The following is a 26,366-nucleotide window of genomic DNA, read 5'->3' as shown; positions in this document are numbered from 1 at the left end:
TCTTTTATGATGTTATCCCTTTCATGCCTCTGTGGGTTAGTGAGCCTGGTGTGAGCTACTGCATTGTTCAGGTATAAAGATCCTGCAGTGAGGTGTTGTCGCTTTCACCACATTTGCCCCACCAAGTGCGTGATCCATTTATGGTGTAAAATAAATCACACCTTAATAAATCACACAGCCTGGGGGAAGAGAGCTAGGCGTTTGTGAATGAATGGGAATAGGGAGTTGGAGAAAGGTATGTCAAAGACAAATCCTAGACAATATTCATGAGGTAGATCAGCAGCACATCATCTAATATATAAATGCATTGCAAACAGTCCTTCAGCTCCAGAGACCCATGTTATGATTATGTGTCTAAATGTTCTGTCACCCAGACAGTTCTAAAAATTATGATTGTTAACAAAATGGTACTGTATATAAATGCCAAATTGGGCGGTGCATCTGCATTCTTCTCAGAATGTCCAACCTGGGTACCTGGCTGGACCAGTATGGTAAGGTAAGCACTAAGCAGGAGTGTTTTGTAGCTTTCGCCTTTCATGTAGAAGAAGAGAAGGCCTGTGGATTGTAAAACAGTAACGATATTGTATAGTCAAGGATAAGGGCAGAAAGCAAGCTTCATTAGGAGTGGAACAATAGGCAGTGCAAGAGCATAGGATGCTGCAATCATGATGAATCACTAGTGATTAACTGAGAAGTAAGATCAATTTTACAAACAGTCCCAGACAAGTAGCTGCATGTAACTGGCTGATCAATATCACAACTGTTATAACATTTAGCTGAGTGAGTCCATCATGTAATGATGTGACATCACATGCCTGTCTCTAGGTACACCCTCCCAACCACAACCACATAATAGAGGTGTTTGTGGAGCTGAGTATGACACAGTGCTCCTTATCGTGACTTCCTAGGGGCCCAAGAGAAGAAAGAAACCAGCTGCAGACAACAATTGCATTACTGTACTAAGAAGTAAGCTTGCACTTAAGCTTCTCCTTAAGGGGCATCATCAAACTCTCTCTCCTTTAGCAGCTACAGTGGAGTGGGGTTCTTGATGGGCCTCTTCTGTCTGCAGCTTGGCTGGCAAATGTTCATAATTAACTTTGGAGAGTGACTGAGTGAAGGGAAGGATGGGTAGACGGATGAATGGATGAAATGTGGATAGGTTTATGCATGAATGAATGAGTCAACGTATGGATTTATTAATGGAAGAGTGAAAGGGAGAGAGGGTGTATGAGTGAAAGAGAAGGAGAGTGTATGAGTGAAAGGGAGGATGGATGGATAGGTGAAAGCATGAATGGATGGAGGAGTGAAACTATGGATCAATGTATGATGAGAAAAAGGGTGGATGGATGAGTGGAAGTATAAATCGATGGATGGAGTGAAAATATGATGATGAGTGAAAAGATGTATGGGTGAGTAAATCAGTGGGTTTATGACTGAAATGCAGGGTAGATGGATGTCTGGATGAAAGGATGGATGGAAGAGTAAAAGGATGTATTGATGGATGGATGAATAGATCAATGAGTGAGTGAAAGGATGGATGGCTGAGTGAAAGGGTGGATAGATGGATGAGCCAAAGGGAGGATGATGGAGGGATGAAGTGAAAGAATGGAAAGATGGAGTGAAAGGGTGCATCGATGAGTGAAAGGAGGGATGTATGATTTAAAGGGTGGATGAGTAGATGGATGAAAGAGCAAGTATGTGTGAGAACGAATATGAGTGAGTGACGGTGAATGACAGTGAGTGCAACTGAGTGTTTCTGTGTGTGAGGCGCAAATCAGAATGAGTGTGAATGAGTGGGATGAGTGAGACAGAATGGGTCAGACTAGAATGAGTGAGACTGCATGAATTAGTGAGACTGAGTTAGACAGAGTGAGTCAAAGTGAGACAGTAAACTTAGTACAAGAAAGTGTGAGAGAACTCTTCAAGAAAAAGTTAAATGGTATTTGGGCCAAGAAATACGCCTCACCACTTTTAAAGGTCACCAGCCACCCCTGAGTGCACTGCTGTGGAACAAACAAATATAAGCATTTTGTGTAGATTTGTATTTGTTAACTAATCTGACAGGTCTGGTCTCTGAAGAGCCAGAACAAAAAAGAACACAAAGGAGTGGACCATGCAAGTAAATCTAGCTAAGTGTGAAAGGACCAATCACCTTTAGGCAAAAGCACACATCAGCCCCCACAAACTGCAAATCATCGAAATCAAGTTTACAAATTAGTTGAACACCCTCACTGTCTTCCACCACCACTCATTCAATATATATCACTTATTGGTGTGATAATCACCTGTTCCAATCCAAGCACTGTGGTATACAATTGTCGTATTGTATCTCCTCTGTTCCCATGGAAGCAAAACAATGACAGTCTTGTAAATTAATGATCTTTACTGGGGCAGCCCTGCTAAGGAATGAAAAAAAAAAGATAGACATGGGACAGAGGCAGGAATTGTTTTCATATCTTTTAAGGGAATGGGGAGACTTCTTCAAAGCACACTGGCCCAACACCAGTCCAGCCGTACATGTGAATAAATGGTGGGGTTGCATAAGGCAGACACACAATATATAATGTATCTCTAGCTATATCCATTTTTTTGGCGAAGCAGTTCAACAATAATCTGAAAGTTCTATGGTGGCCTACTTCAGTCAGGGAACTAGAGTGTGTCCTCAAACTCAGGATATTCACCCAAAAGTTGGTCAGTTAGTGCACTTAAATCTGACAAGGTCCCCTCCTCCTCCTCAAGTGTTTCAGGAGCAGTGTATTCATGTGGTATGAAGTGTTGGCTCTCATTTAATCATGCTCAATCTCTCCACGTTTTGAGGAGAGACACTGATCTTTCTGACTGTGAAAACTCTACTGCCAGCTGCATTGAACCACACGCCCAGCTGACACAATGGCTACCAGACAAACCAGATACTTTAATGCTAGCCTGCTGACCTCTGGCCATTGGTACATTTCTCCATACCAGCAGGCCAATGGATTTTGGTCCATGTAGACTTCTTTTGGGTCACCCAGATAGTCTTGGACCATCCTCTGAATGGTCATTGGTACTGCAACTTGCTCAACCTCTGTTGCCCTCACCTCTGCACTCGACTTAAGCCCTGCCACTTGAAACCAAGCCATTGTAGAGGTTGGGTCTGATTCTTCTGTTGCTGCAGTTGTTGCCAGTGTTGTTGCTGGTGCTATTTGTGATGTTGCTAGGGTTGGCTGTTGTGAGACAACAGCACTGCCCTCTCTGAAGGTTGAAGTATGTACATCAGAATTTCTGCCTGGGACTCTAATTTCCAGCTGTTCTTCCTCCAGGTCTCTCGCTTACTCAATAATCTACGTCTGGTATAGTGAAACATCCCCTTGTGAAAAAAGAATGAAAGTGGCCAGCATTTTTGTGTACCATGGATGAAGTACTGAGGCACAGATGTACTCTTAGAGGACATGATCTCTCTTTTCATCCTTGGATTAACAGCCAAGGAAAGAATTAAGGTCTTAACCAACTCATACCCTTCTCCACTCACACTGGTGAACCTTTGAAACACCTTTTTAACTGGTGCTGTAGCAGATGCAACAACGGGATAGCTTTGCTCATCTTACTTTTTTACCGACCTCCCATGTGAAAACCTCAAAAGAAAGTAGCATTGTGTCAGGAATTTGACTAGGCTCCATTTTTCCATCTCCATGGTTATGCTTTTCTCAGTGCACCCCCTCTTCTTTGAAGGATGTAGTTGGAGATGCACTGCTCAAATGGATGTAGCAACATGTAATAGTTGGCACTGCCTATATGAGGGCTTTAACTGGTACTCTATTGCTACGCTGAATGACCCTCAGCTTCTTCTGGGCTTTAAAAGAATGGTTGAAATGAGTGCAGTGGCCAGTATGTTGCTGACTACATCTGCAAGTGGCCAGTATGTTGCTACTAAATGTTAGAGAAAGTTCTGCACAATCAGGTTGATGCAATGTGCCAAACATAGGACCCTGAAATATCCAATATCTGCCATGGTCTTGACTAGCTTACTGCCATTGTTCATGGCAACAAATCCAATTCTGAGACCTCTGGGTTGTAGCCATTCAAACATCTTGCTGTTAAAGCCTTCAAAGATGTTTGCAGCTGTGTGGGATTTCTTCATGGTGAACACTGATACTGTTGCATGCTGCCGAACGCTCTTAAACGTTTCTTCAGCACTGAGACCTGCGGATAGCTGTTGTCTGACTCCCACAAAAAAGATCCAGTGTACAGTGTTACACGTGTAATCAATTGCTTGACAACTGGTCCACATGTCTGTTGTCAGGTGGATAGTGTGAACAGCACTTTGCTGCAAAGCTTGTTCAACCAATTAAAGCACATAATGATGGGGAGCTGGAACAGCAACTCTGGAAAATTGATCTGGCTGGAAACCTTGCATTTCAGGCAGATGGCTGTCACAAATTAAAAAAATGCCACTCCTTCCACAGAAGAAAATTGGAGGAGGTTCAGCGCTAACATTTTATCCAGCTTCGCGTTGTACAAACATGCAGTTGGGTGGTCGCGTTCATAGGGGCATTCCTGCCAAAACAAGCCTGTAATAGCTTGGATAGCTTTCTTTTGTGGTGCCACTGATGCAGGTGGCTTTCAGAGAGAACCAGGATGTGGTAAACTAAATGTGCTTCTTGGGGTAGTCATTGTATGCGGTGGTGTCCCCATCTGAATCTTGTGCCATTTTGAGGTTGCTGATGCAGGTGATGATGGTGCACTGCTGGGGACAAGGCTGCTTTGTTAAAGCTGTCACCCTCTTCTTCCTCATCACCTCCCACCATGATCAAAGCTGATTCCCCTTTGTCAGCATCACCACCTGCAGCATTTTTAGGGTGCTCCACCCACCACATTGTGTGATGTTTTATCAGATGGGTCGTTTGGCCTCCAGTATCATAGTGGAAAACAGGCTTAACTCCATGAACACTTGTGTGGCAAATGGAGCATATTGTGATGTTCTCCTCCAGCTTGCTAATCATAAAAAAGTTGCAAACTGGAAAGGAGAACTTTTTTAGTGTGCTAGTGGTGCCACTGCCAATTGCAGAAGAACTGGAGGTAGGTGGGTGGGTCGAAGATTGCCTTGCTGCAGTGCATACTTTGACTGAGGTAGTGGTGGATGCAGGTCTCTATGGGGGCCTTACAAATATGGAAACTAGTGATGGTGGTGGTCATGGAACCAATGCCACATCCGCCTGAGCAGATTGAATAGGAGGGGCAATGTTAGTGTCTTCTGAGCCAGCTTCCATGACAATGACTGGCTTATCTTTCTCATCCCCTTCCATAATTCTAAGGCTTTCAAGAACATTCCTTTCCCCTGTCTCTCATGGCGGGTATCGGAATGAGGCAGGATCCAATTCATGTCGAGATCATCAGAAGGAAGGCTTGGAGAAGATGGCGGAATACTCTTTCTTTTTCTTGCTGGAGATCAGGAAGCCAATGGTTCAAGAAGAGGCACATTTTGCTCAGAAGGGGGTTCAACCTCCTGTTCAGCTCTTACTTCAGGACGAACTATTGCTAGCTGCAGTTCCTGTTGTTCACTTTGCTCAGTTTCCTGCAACAATTGGATATTTTGTAGCTGAGACAATTCCAATTCAGACTTAGTGCCCGATGCCATAATTGCAGTGGCTGCCTCGCTGAGGGACATGGGCTTGGGCTTAGGTTGGGGAGGTGCCATTGTTGATGCAGAAGTGGTGCTCCCAACTTGCTACCTGGGGAATGGTGCAGCAGGTTCACAAATATGCCTGAACAAGAAGGAGGGTGGCAAGCCAGTGGTGGCAATCTGCTTCTTCTCCTCGTCACTGGCAACCTTCCTGTCAACAACTTTCTTTGGGGTCATCTTCAAGCTCTGTCAGCTGGCAATTAGCTGCACAAGTGGAAGCAGAGGAGTCACATGTCATGGACATGTCACTTTGTGCTGGCCTTCTGTCTGGCAATACTGTGGGTGATGTCTCTTGTGCACCTAAAAGCAAAAAAACAAGAAAAACATTTAGTGAAATGTGGCATTTTTGCAGTTTGAATTCATAATAGCTCAATTTACTTAAGTGAGGTTATCCCAAAAGTGTAATAACCTTAGTGTTTTGATACAAATCCATGCCACAACATAATATTTAAATCAGGATAACAACATACAGAACTGTTTGCTTAATGTGCATCTAAGTGAGTGCACCTCTAGAAGGTTGGGGATGTGGGGAAAATGGAATAATCCTTAAGAAATTAATGCTGGGATGTGCCCATGGCAAGCAGGGGCTGTGGGAAAAAAATAAATTGCTCCTGAAAAAATGAATCCTGGTGTGCGCATATGGCAGGCAGGCAGCGCAAGAAAAATTGAATAATCCTTTAAAAATGAACACTGGTGTGCACCTATGGCATGTAGGAAGTGCAGGGAAAATCGAATTATCCTCAAACATGTAATGCTTGTGTGCACCTATGAATGGAAAGGGTTGCAGGTAAAATGGAATAATCCTTAAAAATGAATGCTGGTGTGCACCTATGGCAGGCAGGGGGTGCAGCGAAAATTTAATAATTCTTAAAAAATGAATGCTGGTGTGTGCATATGGCAGGCAAGGGCTGCAGGAAAAATAGAATAATCCTTAAAAAATTAATGCTGGTGTGCGCCTATGGCAGACAGGCAGTGCGAGAAAAATGGAATAAGCCTAAAACAATTAATGCTGGGGTGCACGTATGGCAGGAAAGGGTTGACGGTAAAATGGAATAATCCATAAAAAATGAATGCTGGTGTGTGCGTATGGTAGGCAGGGGTGTGAGGAAAATGGTATAAACCTCAAAAAATGAATGCAGATGTGCACCTATAGCAGGCAGTGGGTGCAGGAGAAAATGATATAAGCCTTACAAAATGAATGCTGATATGCGTCTATGGTCTAAGCGAATAAGACCTATAGCTGGCAGGGGGTGGAGGAAAAATGTTTCCAAAAATGTTGGTGTATCACTAGGGGCTATGAGAAATCTCTTAGTAGGCTAGGAGGTGCAGCGAAAAATTTAAACAATGCATATAATATTATAAACACTGTTCATACATATACTACAATGATCCTCAAGCATATTAAACTGATATCAGGTGAAAAAGTAAAAAAAAATGAATAAAAAATAACATAGACTTTTCTATCAATGTCACTAGAAAATGGCTTTGAAATCTGAAAAACAAGGATTAATACACTAGGTGGTTGGTTGAAAATAGCCGTCGGCTGCATGGTCAAACAGCAACAGCAAAAAAGGAGGCATGGGCAACAAAGAACACATGCAGGCCTCTGTCAAAAGCAAACTGACTGGTTACACAAGATGGCCACCGGCCACATGATCTAACAACAAGAGCAAGCAAGGAGTCATGTGTCAGGAATCCCCAAGGTGCCTCCTGCGTTACCTGTCAGCATCCCCAGGGATTAGGGTTAAATCATATCTCTGTTCTTGGTTAAACCTTCATGTTTGTAAGTAAATATAATGTGCTGTGCTACACATTTGGTTTTATCAATGCTTGTTTTACCAATGCGTGTTTGGTAATGTGAGCAGGTGTAGACATGTGCTTCTAATTGGGTGTGGTGTAGACATGTGCTTCTACTTGGGTGTGGTGACTCATCCACATGTGGAAACTCAACTGCTTTCGTGATTGGCTATAAATAGCAGAGTGAAGCATGGCTCCCTGCTTGGCTTTGTTTTGCTTCCTGATCTCAGCATCTGATGTGGCAGTCCAGCCTCTGCTGTCATCCTCGTATTCAGGACTTTTGAGGCAATTCTTTTCTTCGTTCGTGTATCAGCTGACACCAGGCATTCCTTCAGCACTCCGGAAAAGACTGCAGCTAAGTGACTAGTATTCTCTAGGGAGTTTGTTCTTTGAGCGACGCGCTTTCCTAGAACAGCTGGTGTATTTCAGACCTCGTATTTTGGCAGAGTGCTTATCTTGAATAGACAAATGCATTTCTGAACATTCTACATTATTATTGTAGTTACTTGTCTAAATGTGCTTCAGGAAATCTGTATGAGCTCAAGTACTACAAAAAGTGCAATTTTAAAAGAGCATTTACGTGACTTTTCTTTCTCTAATAGCATGACTCTTGGATTTAAATTGTGTCATTCATACCTGTGTTTCAGGTTTGTTCCTTTTAGTTTAACCCTATGCATGCAGGAAAGTTATATGTGACATAATTAATGCCCTTGTTTGTCTTTCTTGTGCATAATAAGTGTAACCACAGTTTTAATTGTAGTGTGCAACAGTGAATCTCTGTGAACACAGTCCTAGTGTCGCAGTACTTATTGTTATGTTACTCAGTTTGGGTTTTTGGTAATGCAGTGTTAGTAATTGTGCCAACAGTTTTTATTATCCAAGAAAAGTGCTGTAAGATCCCAGTGTTCTTCTACCGCTCCCGTGCCCATTTCAAGGAAGTTGAGTGCACTAACTCTACTATCACTCTGTCAACAACGACCTGCCCCCCGAAGATACAGGGTGCCTGGCTGGATCGACAAGATGTGGCAGTGTTTTGTATCTTTCTCTTCCACTACCCCTTTCCTTTTGTAACACCTGCAGGTGTTTCTGTGTCCACCAGGAAGTGCTGAGAGGTGTTCCAGGAGGTCCACGGGCATACCATCGCCCCTGCAGACATCCTGCTTTTCAGGTGAGTGGCCCCGTCTCGACATAAAGCCAAGCCACAACACACAGCGCTGCCTCAGCGATGGATTCCTCAATGGGTACTTTCAAAGGTTTAGCACAGGCTTTACCAGCTGCTCAGGATGCTCCATCTTTATTAGATTTAACCAGGGCCCTATCAGGATTACAGAAGGAAGTTATTTCTTTAAAGCAAGAGAACCTGGGGTTGCACACTGAACTTGAGCGGTATAAACCACAAGAAACCGCCTGGGCAGGAGTCAAACTAAAACAAAGATCTCCAGTACTATAGGCCCCTCGGTTTGACCCATCTAATCATGTTCCTAGACCCGATTCAGGCCCAGCGACTTCCACCACACAACCCATGCAGGTAATGGTCACAACACCAACCCCTGTTGGCTTTTTGGAGATAGTGCCAAGTTCAACATTTTTCGTAACCAGTGCCAGCTACAGTTTTTGTGTCGGGCAGCTGCATTCCCCAACGATGCTGCAAAGGTAGCTTTTATTATCTCTTATTTAACCCTATACTGTGTGATTTCAACTGGTTCACGGAAGCCTTGCAGAAACTGTTTGCCAAATACTTCTTCGTGCAAGCCAGTGACAATGATTTGCTGAATTTGCACCAGGGAAACAAGGATCTACTGTCCTATATCACCTCTTTCAATTGGTTGGTGGCAGAGACTGAGTGGCCCGAGGAGAATAGGACCTCCCTCTTCTATCGTGGCTTTTGGGACGATCTCAAGGATGTTCTAGCCCAAATTGTGGAACCTCCTACGGATTGTTCTGAGTTCATTGACCTGGTGGCACAATTGGATCACCTCTTGAGTGAACATAAGGGAGAAAAATTCCAGGGTGACACACGCTTAGTGGTGCTCAAAACTGAGAAAAAGGAGTCCACCATTCCCACTCACGATACACCTAAGCCCATGCAAATTGGTAGTGTGCGGGCCCACTATCTAAGGAAGAGAAAGAACGTAGGAAAAAATTGAAACTGTGTTTATACTGCGGTAAGGCATGGCATTTTGCTTGGGAATGTCCTAACAAGCCTACTGCTCCAAAGAAAGCCATCGGAGCAGTAACAGGGCCTGAATTCTCTGTTCCTGACCAGGCGGAAACCTAACTGGCTCGATAACTTCTGAGACCATTTTATTGAGCGTTTCTTTCAACATGGTCTCACATCTTCTGGCTAATACCACCAGTCCAGTACCTCGACATCTAACTCTTATTGTGACGTTAGTGCTGTCCCCTCAGGTTTGTAAGGTAATTTCCATATTGCTTGACTCTGGGGCTACCGGAAACTGTTTAGACTTGGGTTTGGCTAAAATCCTAAATATTACGACTGTCAGAAAAGACGTCCCTGAACCAGTCAGAGCCATGGATGGCTCAGAATTGCCCTCCGGGCTTATCGTTTATCAAACAACACCCTTGTCCATGCTTTGCGCAAACAACCATACAGAACAAATTCAGTTTGACCTCATAGATACCCCAGTATTTGGAGCCATTTTGGGGATACCCTGGCTTCAGTTACACAATCCCAAAGTTGACTGGGCAGCATGGACAGTGACATTAGACTCTAATCATTGTTGGCACTCCTGTTACCAAGACAAACCATTAGTAGTGACACCCTTGCATTGTGGGTCCACACATAGGGGGTCATTCTGACCCTGGCGGTCATGGACCGCCAGGGCCAACGACCGCGGGAGCACAGCCAACAGGCTGACGTGCTCCCATGGGCATTCTGACCGCGGCGGTACAGCCGCAGTCAGAAACGGGAAACCGGCGGAGTCCCGCCGGTTTCCCGCTGCCCAAGGGAATCCTCCATGGCGTCGCTGCAAGCAGCGCCGCCATGGGGATTCCGACCCCCTTACCGCCAGCCTGGTTCTGGCGGTTTTGACCGCCAGAACCTGGCTGGCGGTAACGGGTGTTGTGGGGCCCCTGGGGCCCCACCAAGATTTTCAGTGTCTGCCAAGCAGACACTGAAAATCGCGACGGGTGCAACTGCACCCGTCGCACCCCTTCCACTCCGCCGGCTCCATTCGGAGCCGGCATCCTCCTGGAAGGGGGTTTCCCGCTGGGCTGGCGGGCGGCCTTCTGGCGGTCGCCCGCCAGCCCAGCGGGAAACTCAGAATTACTGCGGCGGTCTTCTGACCGCGCAGTGGTATTCTGACGTGGGACTTTGTCGGGCGGCCTCCACTGCCCGCCAAAGTCAGAATGACCGCCATAGTACGGCTATCAAGCCGGACGACACACTGGCCATTCCTGCACCGTATAAAGACCTCCATTATGTCTTTCGTGAACAGAAGGCCACCCAGCTGCCTCCACATAGGTCATACGATTGTCGTATAGATATGATTCCAGGGGCAATGCTACCATGTAGTAGGGTGTATGCTCTTTCTGAGCCTGAGAATCAATACCTACAAGACTATGTGGATGATCTATTGGCTAAGGGTTTAATTCGTCATTCAACGTCACCAGTATCGTCGTCTTTGTTCTTCATGCCCAGAAGAATGGTGAATTGCGCACCTGTATAGATTATCTTGCAGTGAACAAAGTGACCATAAAAAATCGGTATCCTCTTCCGTCGATCCCGGTACTTTTAGATCAGGTACATCAGTCGACCATTTATGCTAAACTTGACCTCCAGGGCACCTACCACTTGATCCGAGTGATGAAGGGGGATGAGTGGAAGACGGCGTTCCAAACTAAATTCGGACTCTTCGAGTACACAGTGATGCACTTTGGGTTGTGTAACGCTCCTTCAATGTTTAAATTTTTCATCAATTAAGTGCTGCAGGAGTTTCTGGATATCTGTGTAGTGGTATACATAGATGACATTTTGATCTATTCATCTTCCACTGCGGAACATATAGGGCATGTAAGAGCGGTTTTACGACAGCTTTGTGAGTATCATCCCTTCGCCAAGCTGGAAAAATGTGTTTTTCATGCTACAACTATAGAATTGCTGAGATATGTGATCACTCCCGATGGAATTTCCATGGATAGGTCCAAGGTACAGGCCATCCTGGATTGGGTAGCCCCAAGATCCATCAAGGAAGTGCAACAGTTTTTGGGCTTCGCAAATTTCTATCGGAGATTTATACCCCACTTTTCTACTGTGGTATCTCCCATAATTCGTCTCCTATGAAAGGGGGTTAAGTTCCTCTGTGACGCAGAAGCTGAGAAAGCCTTCCAACATCTTAAAAACACATTCACTGAAGCACCCATTCTCCATCATCCCGACCTGGCTCAGCCATTTTTTGTGGAATCAGACGCTTCCCAAATGGCAGTGGTTGATGTCTTGTCCCAACGAGATCCTACGCATTTCCATCCAGTAGCTACCTTCTCAAAGAAATTGCTAGCCACAGATCAAAATTACACAGTGGCGGAGTGGGACCTTCTGGCCATAAACTAGGAGCTAGACACACCGTAACTATTTACACAGATCACCGTAAATTACAGTTTTTTCAATCGACCAAGGCCCTGCCACCTCGTCAATTACGCTGGCTTCTATTCTTTAATGAGTTTGACTTCGTAATCACCTACAGGCCCGTTACTACACAACAAAAGTCAGAAACCTTTTCTAGGATGGGTTTCTCCTCTGGTGTTGTGCTAGAACAGGTCAGAAGCATTATACCCCCAGAAAAAATCGTGGCTGTGTGCACTTCCCAAGAGTTCCTTGAGAAAATACGGGTAGCCCAACACAAGGTTCCCTGTTCAACTGATGTGTATTAAAAAGAGAGTTTACTATACCATGCTGATCAGTTGTACGTCCATACCAAAGAATTACGGGATACAGTGTTACATTCGGGACATGATTCTGTCCTCGCAGGTCACCCGGGTGAGAAAAAGATGTTAGATCTCCGCCAAAGATTGTTTTGGTGGCCCACACTTGAGCAGGATGTCAGAAGCTACATCAGGACTTGTTCCACCTGTGTTCGGGCTAAAACCCCACATACTCCAGCCACAGGGTTGTTACTTCCCATGCCAATTCCGGTGGCCCTATGGCATACCATAAGTATGGATTTTATTTCTGATCTCCCAGCTTCCAATGGACACACTGTCATATGGGTGGTTGTAGATTACCTAACTAAAATGGCTCTTTATTTTCCATTGAAATGCCTCCCTACGGCTTCCAGGCTCTCTGATTTGTTTGTCCAACACATTGTATGGCTTCATGGGTTGCCCACCACAATTGTTTCCAATCGTGGCCCCCAATTTATATCACGGTTTTGGCGTAGCTCCTGTTCCTCTGTCGGTATGGAGGTCCGCTTGTCATCTGCATATCATCCACAAACTGATGGGGAGACGGAACGTGCCAACCAATCGCTGGAGTAAATCCTGAGATGTTACATTGACACAGGGTCTACTGAGTGGGATAAGGCTTTACCTCTTGTTGAATTTGTATGTAACAACAGTGTCCACATGGCTACAGGAGTATCCCCATTTTACTGTTTGTTTGGTCTGCACCCAAGAATGCTACCTATAACTGGGTCCCAAACATCCACAAGAGTCCCATCAGTACAGACACCCCATGAAGAGTTACAGGAGATTCAAAAACAAGTACAACACAATTTAAAACTCTACCAAGCTCAAGTAAAAAACAAGCAGACAAAAGAAGGAGACCTGCTCTCTCTTATCAGATTGGAGATCAGGTGTGGTTCTCATAAAAAAATCTCCATCTTGCAGGATCCAGAAAAGTAAACCCCCGATTTCTATGCCCCTTTCCTATTGCCAAAATCATCAATCCTGTGGTAGAGAACTGACATCGCCAGATGATTTCAAGGTACACCCCGTGTTTCATGTGCCATTACTCAGTCCCTGTTCCCCTGATACCCGCGATGCCCCGACACCTTCCCCGGTAAAAGTACACAAGCAATGGGAATTTGAAGTGGCCAAAATTCTTGACTCCAGGTTCATCTGTGGTGTTCTATACTATTTATTAGCTTGGAATGGCTATGGGCCTGAGGACAATTCCTGGGAACCCCTGTCCACAGTTCATGCTTCACGTCTTACTAAAAAATTCCATCTCCTGCACCCTTCCAAGCCCCGCCCTCTGAGAGGGTCTTTGGCAAGGAGGACTGTCAGGAATCCCCAAGGTGCCTCGTGCGTTATCTGTCGGCATCTCCAGGGATTAGGGTTAAATCATATCTCTGTTCTTGGTTAAACCTTCATGTTTCTAAGTAAACATAATGTGCTGTGTTACACAATTGGTTTTATCAATGCTTGTTTTACCAATGCTTGTTTGCTAATGTGAGCAGGTGTAGACATGTGCTTCTAATTGGGTGTGGTGTAGACATGTACTTCTAATTGGGTGTGGTGACTCATCCACATGTGGAAACTTAACTGCTTTCCTGATTGGCTATAAATAACAGAGTGAAGCATGCCTACCTGCTTGGCTTTGTTTTGCTTCCTGATCTCAGCATCTGATTTGGCAGTCCAGCTCCTGCTGTCATTCTCGTATTCAGGACTTTTGAGGCAATTGTTTTCTTCGTTCGTGTACCAGCTGACATCAGGCATTCCTCCAGCACTCCGGAAAAGACTGTAGCTAAGTGACTAGTATTCTCTAGGGAGTTTGTTCTTTGAGCGACGTGCTTTCCTAGAACAGGTGGTGTATTTCAGACCTCGTGTTCTGGTAGAGTGCTTATCTTGAAGAGACAAATGCATTTCTGAACATTCTACATTATTATTGTAGTTACTTGCCTAAATGTGCTTCAGGAAATCTGTTTGAGCTCAAGTACTACAAAAAGTGACAGTGCAATTTTAAAAGAGCATTTACGTGACTTTTCTTTCTCTAATAGCATAACTCTTGGATTTAAATTGTGTCATTCATGCCTGTGTTTGAGGTTTGAGGAATTTGCTTTTTGAAGGGTTTGGGTTTTTCACACAGAGTGTAACCAAACCAAACTGTGCCACCCTAAATGTTTGAACCCAGAGTGGACATTTGTATTTCTTGGATTGTTTTTGTTCATTTTTTTTTAACCCTATGCATGCAGGAAAGTTATATGTGATACAATTTATGCCCTTGTTTGTCTTTCTTGTGCATGATAAGTGCAACCACAGTTCTAATTGTAGTGTGCAACAGTGAATCTCTGTGAAGCCAGCCCTAGTGTTGCAGTACTTATTGTTATGTTACTCAGTTTGGGTTTTTGGTAATACAGTGTTAGTAATTGTGCCAACAGTTATTATTATCCAAGAAAAGTGCTGGAGCATTCCGGTGTTCTTCTACCGCTCCTGTGCCCATATCAGAAAGAGAGATTCAGTTTCAAGGAGGTTGAGTACACTAACTCTCTATCACTCTGTCAACAATGACCTGCCCCCCCAAAGATACAGGGTTCCTGGCTGGACCGGCAAGACGTGGCAGTGTTTTGTCTCTTTCTCTTCCACTACCCCTTTCCTTCTGGAACACCTGCTGAGGTTTCTGTGTCCACCAGGAAGTGTTGAGAGGTGTTCCTGGAGGTCGAGGGGCACACCATCGCCCCTGAAGACATCCTGCTTTTCAGGTGAGTGGCCCCGTCTCAACATCATAGAGAACAAGAACACATACTGGCCTACCACAAAAGCACACTGACTGTCCACGTGGTCAAACAGCAACAGCATGCAAGGAGGCATGGCAAAAAAGAACATATGCAGGCCTCTGGCAAAAGCGCAGTGACTGGCTCCACACAATGGCCACATGGTTGAATAACAACCAGCAAGTAGACATGGACAACAAGAATGCATGCAGGCCTATGGATGGACACTGACTACACAAAATGGCCACCAGTCAGAAGGCTTGGAGAACAACGACAAAATGTTGGCCTATGGCAAACACACACAGACACACTATAGCCAACCAAAGGAGGCATGGTAAACAATGAAGAAAATACTAATTATAATCAGCAATACCAAAATGAAAATTAAATCAGCTATGAAATGTTTTACAACACACATTCTCCCAAGACATGATATTACCCTACCAAAACACAATTTTTGCAGATAAAAAAAAGTGAAATACAAAAAAAGAAATCATTGGATCCAGTGCCATCCCTAGCCTAAATCATAGATGTATAAATTTTTTAAAACAACATATACCACAGAAATGGTTGTTTCATATACCCAATGATTACTACTGGCTGGGTGACCCATGGGCAGAGTTGGCCACATGGTAAAATAAATGAATAATGCAAATATAACAAATATGGAGAAAAGATACTTAACTGTGCAACCTTTTTCGCTTACAAAAGATAAAATATTAAATGATGAAAAATACTAGCCCCCTACTGCAAATCCAGGCCATCCACTGCAGCCACAGTGAAATTTATAAATTGAATGAAAGTACATATAAAATACTGGTGAATGCCCGTTATCAAGCAGCACCATTATCCAAAGGTTTTTGAGCTTACTTGTTGTGATGTTACAAAGACAGAGGCCCTCATTATGACATTGGCAGTAAGTCCTGCTTACCGCCATACTGACTGCCGCCAACATACCGCCGGCGCGGCGGATTACCGCTACCCATATTATGACACACACATAGGAATCCTCCACTATACAGCCACACACACAAGTCCGCCAGCCCAAAGGTCAGTGATAAACTGGCGGTACCAAAACCCACACCGTTATGCCAACAGAAGTACACCCACAGCATTATGACCCACAAATCACCACAGCGGACATTCAACCGCAGTAAACTATTGGCGGTAATTATCGCTGCGCTCAAAATACACACACACATACAAAACAACACTACATTGGACAATTCAAACTACACACACATGACACACATACACACACCACACCCACACACCCACACCACTATAAAACACACACCCACACTACCCACAACCCTTTATGACCAAAAAAGTTTGCCAACTGCGAGAGATAGACCAAGAGCACCCACAGAACCAGAGCCTCATAACACCATACATCATCCATGCTCCTTACAGCACACAACCCAACACATCACCCCACACACCCTCACACACACCACTCACACTACACTCATGGCACCACAAAGACACCCCATGTTCTCAGAGGATGAGCTAAGGGTCATGGTGGAGGAAATCATCCAGGTGTCTCAGTGCCCTTTCCTCGGGATCTGCACGCTGCTGAACAAAAGGCCCACCTCCCGGCGTCACCAACTCAGAAAGCTATCAGAGCACAGATTTATGATGAAGCCAGGCCGGGGGGAGGGAATTAGGGTAGGGAACTGCAGGGAGAGAGATCTTAAAAGAAACAGTTAGAACAAACATGCATATACTCATAACAGTATAAACTCACCAATAGACTCTTGAATAAAGGCGTCTCCGTAGTATCAGATTGAGACCCTTTGTGAATTGGGCATAGCCCCTTCTTTGAGTCATGGAACAAGAACAAACTGCAGCCTCTAAACCTAGAGATGGCAAGAGCTTTGGACTATGGTCATACTCTGAATATCAATCATGTAACAATTATGCATTCATAACATAAATGTTTGATCTCAGCCTAGAAATTCTCAAAGACTTAAATCTGTATCTCACATATTATGCTTCCCCAAAAAACAATGAGACTATATTGTGCTTATCTCCAAAACGTTTTCACATTTACTACTAAGGCCTGAAAGTTTTACTCATTGAACTTGAAGCTCTTTGTTCGTTGGGCAGAAGCGCCATGTTTGTTGTTCATGAAGCGTTTTGATCATCATACATGAAGCGCTTTGTTCATTATACCAGAGAGCGCTTTTACTTGCTTTGTCTGAAGCGCTACGCTCGTTGTGCTAAGGGGTGCTTGGCTTGAAGCGTTTTGATCCTCGTGCCAAGACCGCTTTACTCATGTGGCCTGAAACTCTTTGATTGTCGTACCAAGGGCGCTTTACTCTTGTGACCAGAAGCGCTTTGCTTGTAGTGCTAAGGGGGCACTTTACTCATGTGGCATGAAGCACTTTGACTGTCGTGCCAAGGTTGCTTTACTCGTGTGGCCTGAAACTCTTTTGATTGTTGTGCCAAGGTGCTTTACTTGTGTGGCCTAAAACGCCTTTGATTGTCTTGCCAAAGGCGCTTTACTCGTGTGGACTGAAGCGCTTTGATTATCGTGCCAAGTGTTCTTTACACGTGTGGTCTGAAGCGCTTTGCTCGTGGTGCTAAGGGGCGCTTTACTCATGTGGTCCGAAGCGATTTTATCGTTGCGCCAAGGCCGCTTTACTCGTTTGGCCTGAAGCGCTTTTATTGTTGTGCCAGGAGCCCTTTACTCTTTGGACTGAAAGCGCTTTGCTCTTTGTACTAAGAGGCGCTTTACTTTTGGAAGTAACAACTCCCTTCAAGTTTGGGCTCATCAAGACCTTACCGCTATGAGTACGACCTACTCGTATCTGAATTCACCATGGAAACAAGGATACTCTGATTTGCTGTCAATCTGCCATGCAGGAAATCTGCTCTTCTTCAGAGGAACACCCACGAGGTCTGACTGCATCGAAGTCTTCAAAATAGTGAGCAATGTGCTTGGGTGTGGCTGGGCTTTATAGGCCTGCCACACCCCAAGATGGCCGCTGCCTCTAGAAACCTGGGAATTGTAGTCCATTCATAGAATAGCACTGATAAGTGCATCTTGTCCACCAATGTCCTGACCCTGCAGCTACATGAGCTTTACCACAGGGCAGGCGACGCTGATAACCACTTCTAGAACAAAAGGAGATGACAAGTGGTGCACATGAAGCACCGAAAAATACACGCAGCGGAGTTTCGGGCGGGACCTGTACCGTGCACAGCCTTATTCCTGACACAGAGTAGAGCCACAGCTATTCGGATCACATGGGCAGCAGACATCCATCGCCAGGAAGATGGAGCTATGGCGGAGAATCGTGGACAGGGTCAACGTTGTGGGACAGCACCCCAGAACAAGGGATGACATCAGGAAGAGGTGGAACAACCTACGGGGGAAGGTGTGTTCTGTGGTAGCAAGACACCAAATAGCAGTACAGAGGACGGGCTGAGGACCCCCACCTTCTCCCTGACAACTAACAACATGGGAGGAGGAAGTCTTGGCAATCATGCATCCTGAGGGCCTGGCAGGAATAACAGGAGGATTGGACTCTGGTAAGTCAAATCTTTATTACTAACCCCCCACCTGCATGCCATCACAATCGCCCACCGTCCCCTCACCCCCATCACTCCACCACCTCACATGCACCCCACCATCACAACCCACCCATCCCAATACCAAGCCCTGCATGTAACACCAATGCACGGACCCCCATCACAGACCTGCATGGACACCCATCACTAAAGCATGCACACTAGAGACAATCACCTAGCCCACCAAATGACTACTCACACAAGTCAAAGCTACCAGGGCAATAACAACCATAGAGGGCAACACACCCATGCACAAGATGTCACATGCAGAAACAATAACTCTGCAATTACATCCCCACAGGTCCCCCACCCAACGTCACCGGAGAGGAGGTGCCAGGAACATCCAGCCCCCACCCCCAGAAGAAGCCCACAGTGATGACAGCAGCTCTGGATGCCTGGATCTGGATGACGAACCTGGCCCATCAGGGACCTCCGGACAGTCGGTTACCCAGGCACAGTCCCATACCACCACAGAGCCTCCCCCCTCTGGAAATACCAACACAGCACCCACCCAGCGGACCCATACCTCTGTCCCCAGGACACATCAATCAGCAGTGTGTCCATCACTACAGGGACCCCAGGGCACAACACAAACACAGGACAATCAGGGACCTGGGGTCAGTGGCAGTGGGCACATGGTTCAGGGGACAGAGGCACAGGATAACAGGGAAGCTGGGAGGACTGCTGTGCAACAGGGGGAGGACAGGCCCAGGGAACTGACTCTTCAGGAGGCACTTACAGGGATTCTAGGAGCATACCACCATTCCCAGGAGACGATGGGCCAGATACTGGACAAGTTGCAGGAGACCCAGCGGCTGCAGGAGGGACAGTACCTGGGAATCAGGGCGGACCTGAAGGACATCAACACCACCCTGGTCACCATTGCAGGGGTGCTGGCAGACATGGCCAACACCATGGGAGGCAGTGGCACACCACCGGGCGCCTGACACTAGCCACACCGATGAACAGCTCTCCACCTCCGCTGCCGCTAGTGGACGGGAGGCCCCACCACAGGACCAACAGGCCACCAGCACCCCTTCCCCTGCAGAAGGAGAACCACCTCACAAATGGTCCCTGCGATATAGGCAGAAGCCAGAGACTATTGCCAAGATCCCCGCCAGGAAATAAGACTCTCCTGATTGTCACCCTCGTTTCCCACTCTGTCACCCTGTCCACCTTGACTGCTATTGCTCCCCTTCGTAGGCCCCCTTGGACAATGCACCTGTGATACAAATAGACTGGTCTCTATCCTGGACTTTCCTCCACTATCACCCCAGCCCATTGCACATCCCCCTCTTCTAATTGGCACTTAAATAAACAGCATTTAAAAAAAACAATTATGGAGTCTGGCAAATGATTGAACTATGTATTTGTTTAACAAGCTTTAAACACTGCAATACAACTCTACAGTAATGTAAACATAGGAATGACCTGTAGTAGGCTGCAGTCAACACACCAGGAGCAGAGTGGGGCACAGATATCTGAAAATAGAAATGCCAAAGGGTGCAGTAAGTGGCCATAGAATTGAGAGAATCTGCCTGCCATGCACAATGTCAAACACAAAACTGTCAATGTAAAGTGAAGTTACAGTGTGTTACCTGTGTGTCACAGGAAGTATTGTCGTATTATTGCAGTTCTGTTGTCCTCATCCTCATCCTCTGCCTCCTCATCTTCACTTTCCACAGGGTCCACTACTGCCGAAAGGCCATCTCCAGCCTCATCCTCCTGCAGAAAAGGCATATGGCGTCTCAAGGCAAGGTTATGCAACATGCAGCATGCCATGATGATCTGGCAGACCTTCTCGGGTGTATAGGACAGGGATCCACCAGTTAGATAGAGGCAACAAAACCTGGCCTTCAGGAGGCCAAAGTTCCTCTCGATAATCCTACTTGTCCGCCCATGTGCCTCATTGTAACGTTCCTCTGCCCTTGTCCTGGCATTCCTCACTGGGGTCAGTAGCCATGAGAGGTTGGGGTAACCAGAGTCACCCGCAAATATCGAGAGACAACTGTTAGCCACACACTAATCCGTAGGGCCCACATCATACCAATACACCAACACCCACTGGGTGGGAACCAGGGCTCACCTATTAGCCACACCCTGTGCCTCTGGAGTTGAGCCATCACATATGGGATGCTGCTATTCCGCAGGATAAAGGCATCATGCACAGACCCAGGATACTTTGCATTGACATGGGAGATGTACTGGTCTGCCAGGCACACTATCTGCACATTCATCGAGTGAAAGTTCTTTCTATTACTGAACACCTGTTCATTTCTCCGGGGGGGAACAAATGCAATATGCGTACTATCAATAGCCCCAATAATGTTGGGGATATATCCCATTCCATAGAAGACAGCTTTCACTGTGGCCAAATCCTCCACCTGGGGGAATACGATGTAGCTGTGCATATGTTTTATCAGGGCAGTCAACACTCTGGTCAGCACTATTGAGAACATTGCCTGTGGCATTCCTGCTGCCAAGCCCACTGTCACTTGGAAGGAGCCAGTTGCCAAGAAATGGAGCACAGATTAGGACTTGCACAAGAGGGGGGATCCCGGTGGGCTGACGGATAGCAGGTATCAGGTCAGGCTCCATTTGGGCACACAGCTCTGTGATTGTGGCCCTGTCAAGTCTATAGGTGAGGATGATGATGCCTGTCCTCCATAGTTGCCAAGTCCATCAGGGGTCTGTACACGGGGGATGTCTCCATCTCCTATTCATCGGCAGCAGTTGTAATCTACGGGGCAAAATGGTGAGCAGCTGGTCAGTATTCCACATTTCCAAACACTACACTGCATTGCATGTTGTGACTGTAACATTATGGCCCTCATTCTGACCCTGGCGGTCGGTGATAAAGCGGCGGCCAACCCGCCAACAGGCCGGCGGTCCAAAATATGCAATTTTGACCCTGGCGGGTTTAACCCGCCGCATTAACACTCCGCCCGCCACGGCGGAACAAACAAACAGCGCGGCGGTCCCCGCCAACAGCCAGGCGGCAGACAATGTACCGCCCACCCTATCACGACCCACCAATCCGCCACCTTTTCCGGGGCGGGAGCACCGCCGATAAAAACACGGCGGAAACAGACTACGAACGGGAAAACGCTCACCTCCACATACACCACGCGAGATTCCGGCAGTATGGAACCCGAGTTGCAGGTCATCCCCGCACTCCTATACCTGCTCCTGTACCAGGAGCACGCCCGGCGGCGCAGAAGACATCGGTGAGTACTGCACCTACGACACAGGGGAGGGAAAAGATTACCGGCACACACCCACCCACCCACACCCACTACAACACACACATCAATGCATTCCCACAGATCACTGTCACAACCCACAAACCCCCCCCTTCCGAAATAATGCAAAGACCAAAAGAAGAGATCTCAAACGGGCAGATATATTGAAAAATGGACAGCAGTAATCCAAATAAATAAATAAACTATGTACAAAATATATACAGCTACTAAATGTAGTCCAACCACTGTCCGTGGACCACAGGGGTCCTGAGCAAAGGGGCAAGGCCCAGTCCCACGACAAGAACTCCACGGAGAGAACACTGCAGGGGCATCAGAAAGAAAAAAGGACAGGCACCTCAGGGGGATGGGAAGGGGGGGCACCTCAGCCACTTGAGTACACAACGCCAGATCCACGAGGGGACTCCATGACCACTGGCCCATCCTGGGGAGAGCAAAGCCACAGTCCTAACAGTCCATACAGTGGGTGGCCTGCCCACTGGGCCATCCTGGGGAGAGCCAAGCCACAGTCCAAACAGTCCATACAGTGGGTGGCCTGCCCACTGGGCCATCCTGGGGAGAGCAAAGCCACAGTCCAAACAGTCCATACAGTGGGTGGCCTGCCCACTGGGCCATCCTGGGGAGAGCCAAGCCACAGTCCAAACAGTCCATACAGTGGGTGGCCTGCCCACTGGGCCATCCTGGGGAGAGCAAAGCCACAGTCCATACAGTCCATACAGTGGGTGGCCTGCCCACTGGGCCATCCTGGGGAGAGCCAAGCCACAGTCCAAACAGTCCATACAGTGGGTGGCCTGCCCACTGGGCCATCCTGGGGAGAGCAAAGCCACAGTCCATACAGTCCATACAGTGGGTGGCCTGCCCACTGGGCCATCCTGGGGAGAGCAAAGCCACAGTCCAAACAGTCCATAACAGACTCCACTGCCACTGGAGGAGGCATGTTGGCCAGAGGACATCCTGCAGCCCTGCCCGAGACAGATCCTGCCCTGCCACGTCTGCCAAAGGGCCAGCGGTTCCTGCCTGGAAGGGCCCAGTTCAGCGGTTCTTGCCTTGAAGGGCCCAGTTCAGCGGTTCTTGCCTTGAAGGGCCCAGTTCAGCGGTTCTTGCCTTGAAGGGCCCAGTTCAGCGGTTCTTGCCTTGAAGGGCCCAGTTCAGCGGTTCTTGAGACGGCGGTCCCCAGCGGAGCGGTGCTGGAGACGGCGGGGCCCAGTTCAGCGGTTCTTGCCTTGAAGGGCCCAGTTCAGCGGTTCTTGCCTTGAAGGGCCCAGTTCAGCGGTTCTTGAGACGGCGGGCCCCAGCGGAGCGGTGCTGGAGACGGCGGGGCCCAGTTCAGCGGTTCTTGCCTTGAAAGGCCCAGTTCAGCGGTTCTTGAGACGGCGGTCCCCAGCGGAGCGGTGCTGGAGACGGCGGGGCCCAGTTCAGCGGTTCTTGCCTTGAAGGGCCCAGTTCAGCGGTTCTTGAGACGGCGGTCCCCAGCGGAGCGGTGCTGGAGACGGCGGGGCCCAGTTCAGCGGTTCTTGCCTTGAAGGGCCCAGTTTAGCGGTTCTTGCCTTGAAGGGCCCAGTTCAGCGGTTCTTGAGACGGCGGGCCCCAGCCGAGCGGTGCTGGAGACGGCGGGGCCCAGTTCAGCGGTTCTTGCCTTGAAGGGCCCAGTTCAGCGGTTCTTGAGATGGCGGTCCCCAGCGGAGCGGTGCTGGAGACGGCGGCCATTCTATGGCCAACTGCTCATTGCCTGGTGGTGCCCTCCTGGGCAGCGGGGATGGTGCTCCTTCAATGCCCACCTGGGCTGTGGGTGGTGGGGCCCTCCTGGCCAGCTGGGCTGGGTCCTCCCTGGGCAGCGGCTATGGGGGTGGTGGGCTCTCCCGGGCAGCTGTGCCGGTTCCTCCCGGGGCAGCGGCTATGGGGGTTGCGGGCTCTTCCTGGGCAGCTGTGACGGGTCCTCCATGGGCAGCAGGCCTGCTGCCTGACTTCTCCGCCTTGCTGCCCTTGCCCTCCTTAGTCGGGAGTCTGTGGCCCTTTCCTCCCTTTGGAGTTGTGGCTGTTGACGGTGGCTGGCTAGTGTCCTGGGGGGATATCGAATCCGGGCTCCGGCGGCGGCCCTTCCGCCTTCTGCTCCTCTTCCCAGGGGGTGGGCTGGCTGTCCCCTTGCTGCTGGGCGAAGATCCAGACCTGCGGGCTGGTGGGCTCCAATACCCCTGCACCCTTGTCAAGGGGGCTGCAGGGCTGGTGGTGGCTGAGGTGCTCTTTTTACCCCGACGAGAAGGAGGGGGGGGCTCAGGGTCAGGAAAGAAGGTAGCAGTAGAGAGATAGATTTTCTTGGGACAATGGAGAGTGGTAGGTACAGTGGGTATGGGAGTGGAGGGAGAGGATGTGGTTGTAGGCGAGACAAGTTTGCTGTCTTTGGGTGCAGGTGCAGGAGCGGGAGGCTGTCGTGAGGTGGATGGCTGTTGGGTGGGTGGGTGGCTGCGTTTGTGTGGTGTGGAAGAGGGGGTGACAGACACAGTGGGAGAGGACACAGGGGATGTGTAAATGGCAGTGGGGGTGGTGACTGCGCGTGTGCGGACTGGAGTGGAGGGTATGCTGGTGATGGAAACACTGGCTGATGGTGAGGTGAATGAAGGTGTGAGTGTAGACGTCACAGGGAGGGAGGAGGGAGATGAGTCACAGAGGTGGTAGTGACTGTTGGCATGTCTGCATCGGAATGTTGCTTGTGTGAATGTCTGCGTGATCTGTGGTGCTTATGTTTGGATGAGCTGCTCTTGGGTGTTGAGGTGTGTGCAGGCTGGTCTGATGGTGTGGGTGGGACAGGCAGAGGAACAGGAGACTGGGAGGAGGGAGTTAGTAGAGGGAGGCAGGAGACAGGGACAATGGCTGCCGTCAGTGCTGAGGCCAGAGCCTGGAACGATCGCTGATGGGCAGCCTGACCCGAATGAATGCCCTCCAGGTACGCATTGCTGCGATGAACCTCCCTCTCCACCCCCTGGATGGCATTCAAAAGGGTAGTCTGCTCAACAATGAGCGTTCGGAGGAGGTCAATGACCTCCTCACTGAGGGCAGCGGGGGTAACAGGGGCAGGGCCTGAGGTGCCTGGGGCGAAGGAGATGCCCGGCTTCCTGGCAGAGCGGGCACGGGGCGAACGCTGAGGGGCTGCTGGGAGGGCGGAGATGGTGCGCTGGGTGGCGGCTGTACCTGTAATGGCGGGGGGCACGGATGGTGCCACCCCCGCAAGGGAGCTCCCTTCCGAGGACGTGTCCGTGTCGCTGCAGGGTCCAGTCGTCCCCGTTGTGGAGCTCCCCTCGCCCTCCGTCTCACTGGTCCAGTCAGACTCTGTGGCATGGCCCTCCTGGGCCATGTGAGATGCAGCTCCCTCCTGCCCCGATGCCACTTCTCCTCCGCCTGATGATGCTGATGCACACAAGCACAGAAAGACAAACAAAAAGGGGGGGGGGGAGAGAGAAATAAAGAGATTTTGAGTACATGGATCACCGGTACAGTTAGCGGACATGACAGACACAGATGCCCCCTGCACTAAGTTGCGCACTTGGGGTCCGCTACGCATTCCGTGGAACATGCCCTACACGCCTAGAGTTGACAACTGCACCCATGGATGACACGGCCCAGGGATGGCTGTACTGACACACTACTGAGGGTGGTGGCTGGGGACACAGGGGCTTACGGGGGTGCCCAGCCTACAGATATCGCCCTGGCCTAGGGGGACCCACAGCCCTCCTCCCCCACCCAGACACCTCCACTGCGCGACAACAGAGTAGATGATGCCTGTACTCACCCCCTTGTGTCTGCTGTGCTGCCCTCACGCGCCCATCCAAATCAGGGTAGGCCACCGCCAGGATCCGGAACATCAGGGGGGTCAGTTGACGGCAGGCACCCCGCCTACGTTGGGAGGCCATCCCCAGCAGAGACTCGGCGGTCTTCTTGGTCCCGCGGCGGATGTCCTCCCACCTCTTGCGGCAGTGGGTGCCCCGTCGATGGTGGACCCCCAGGGTCCGGACTTCCTTGGCGATGGCACGCCAAATCCCAATCTTCTCATGGGCGCGGACCTATGTGACACGTACAGGGAGGGAGAAATACCACGTTCAAGTGTGTCTGCATTTTCGTTGCCAGTGGCCCAACGCCCCCCATCCCCGCCAGGCCCCCCACCAGGCCCCCGCCAGCCCCAACATGCCCCCCATCCCCGCCAGGCCCCCCGCCAGCCCCAACATGCCCCCCATCCCCGCCAGGCCCCCCGCCAGGCCCAACATGCCCCCCATCCCCGCCAGGCCCCCCGCCAGGCCCCCCGCCAGCCCCAACATGCCCCCCATCCCCGCCAGGCCCCCCGCCAGGCCCCCCGCCAGGCCCAACATGCACCCCATCCCCGCCAGGCCCCCCGCCAGCCCCAACATGCCCCCC

At 48.8% G+C, this 26,366-nt stretch overlaps 1 long non-coding RNA gene across 1 annotated transcript in view; it reads right to left on the bottom strand.

The window, feature by feature from the left end:
• Positions 1 to 2,333: 2,333 nt before the first annotated feature.
• Positions 2,334 to 26,366, bottom strand: part of LOC138285414 (uncharacterized) — a 97,800-nt gene continuing 73,767 nt past the window's right edge. Inside the window, exon 3 of the long non-coding RNA XR_011201589.1 lies at positions 2,334 to 5,959. This is a non-coding gene — a long non-coding RNA (uncharacterized lncRNA). The remainder of the gene's footprint in view (positions 5,960 to 26,366) is intronic.

This window comes from Pleurodeles waltl, chromosome 1_1 (genome assembly GCF_031143425.1).
Source record: "Pleurodeles waltl isolate 20211129_DDA chromosome 1_1, aPleWal1.hap1.20221129, whole genome shotgun sequence".
Taxonomy (NCBI): Eukaryota; Metazoa; Chordata; class Amphibia; order Caudata; family Salamandridae; genus Pleurodeles; species Pleurodeles waltl.
This window is presented reverse-complemented; position numbering and strand designations above follow the sequence as displayed.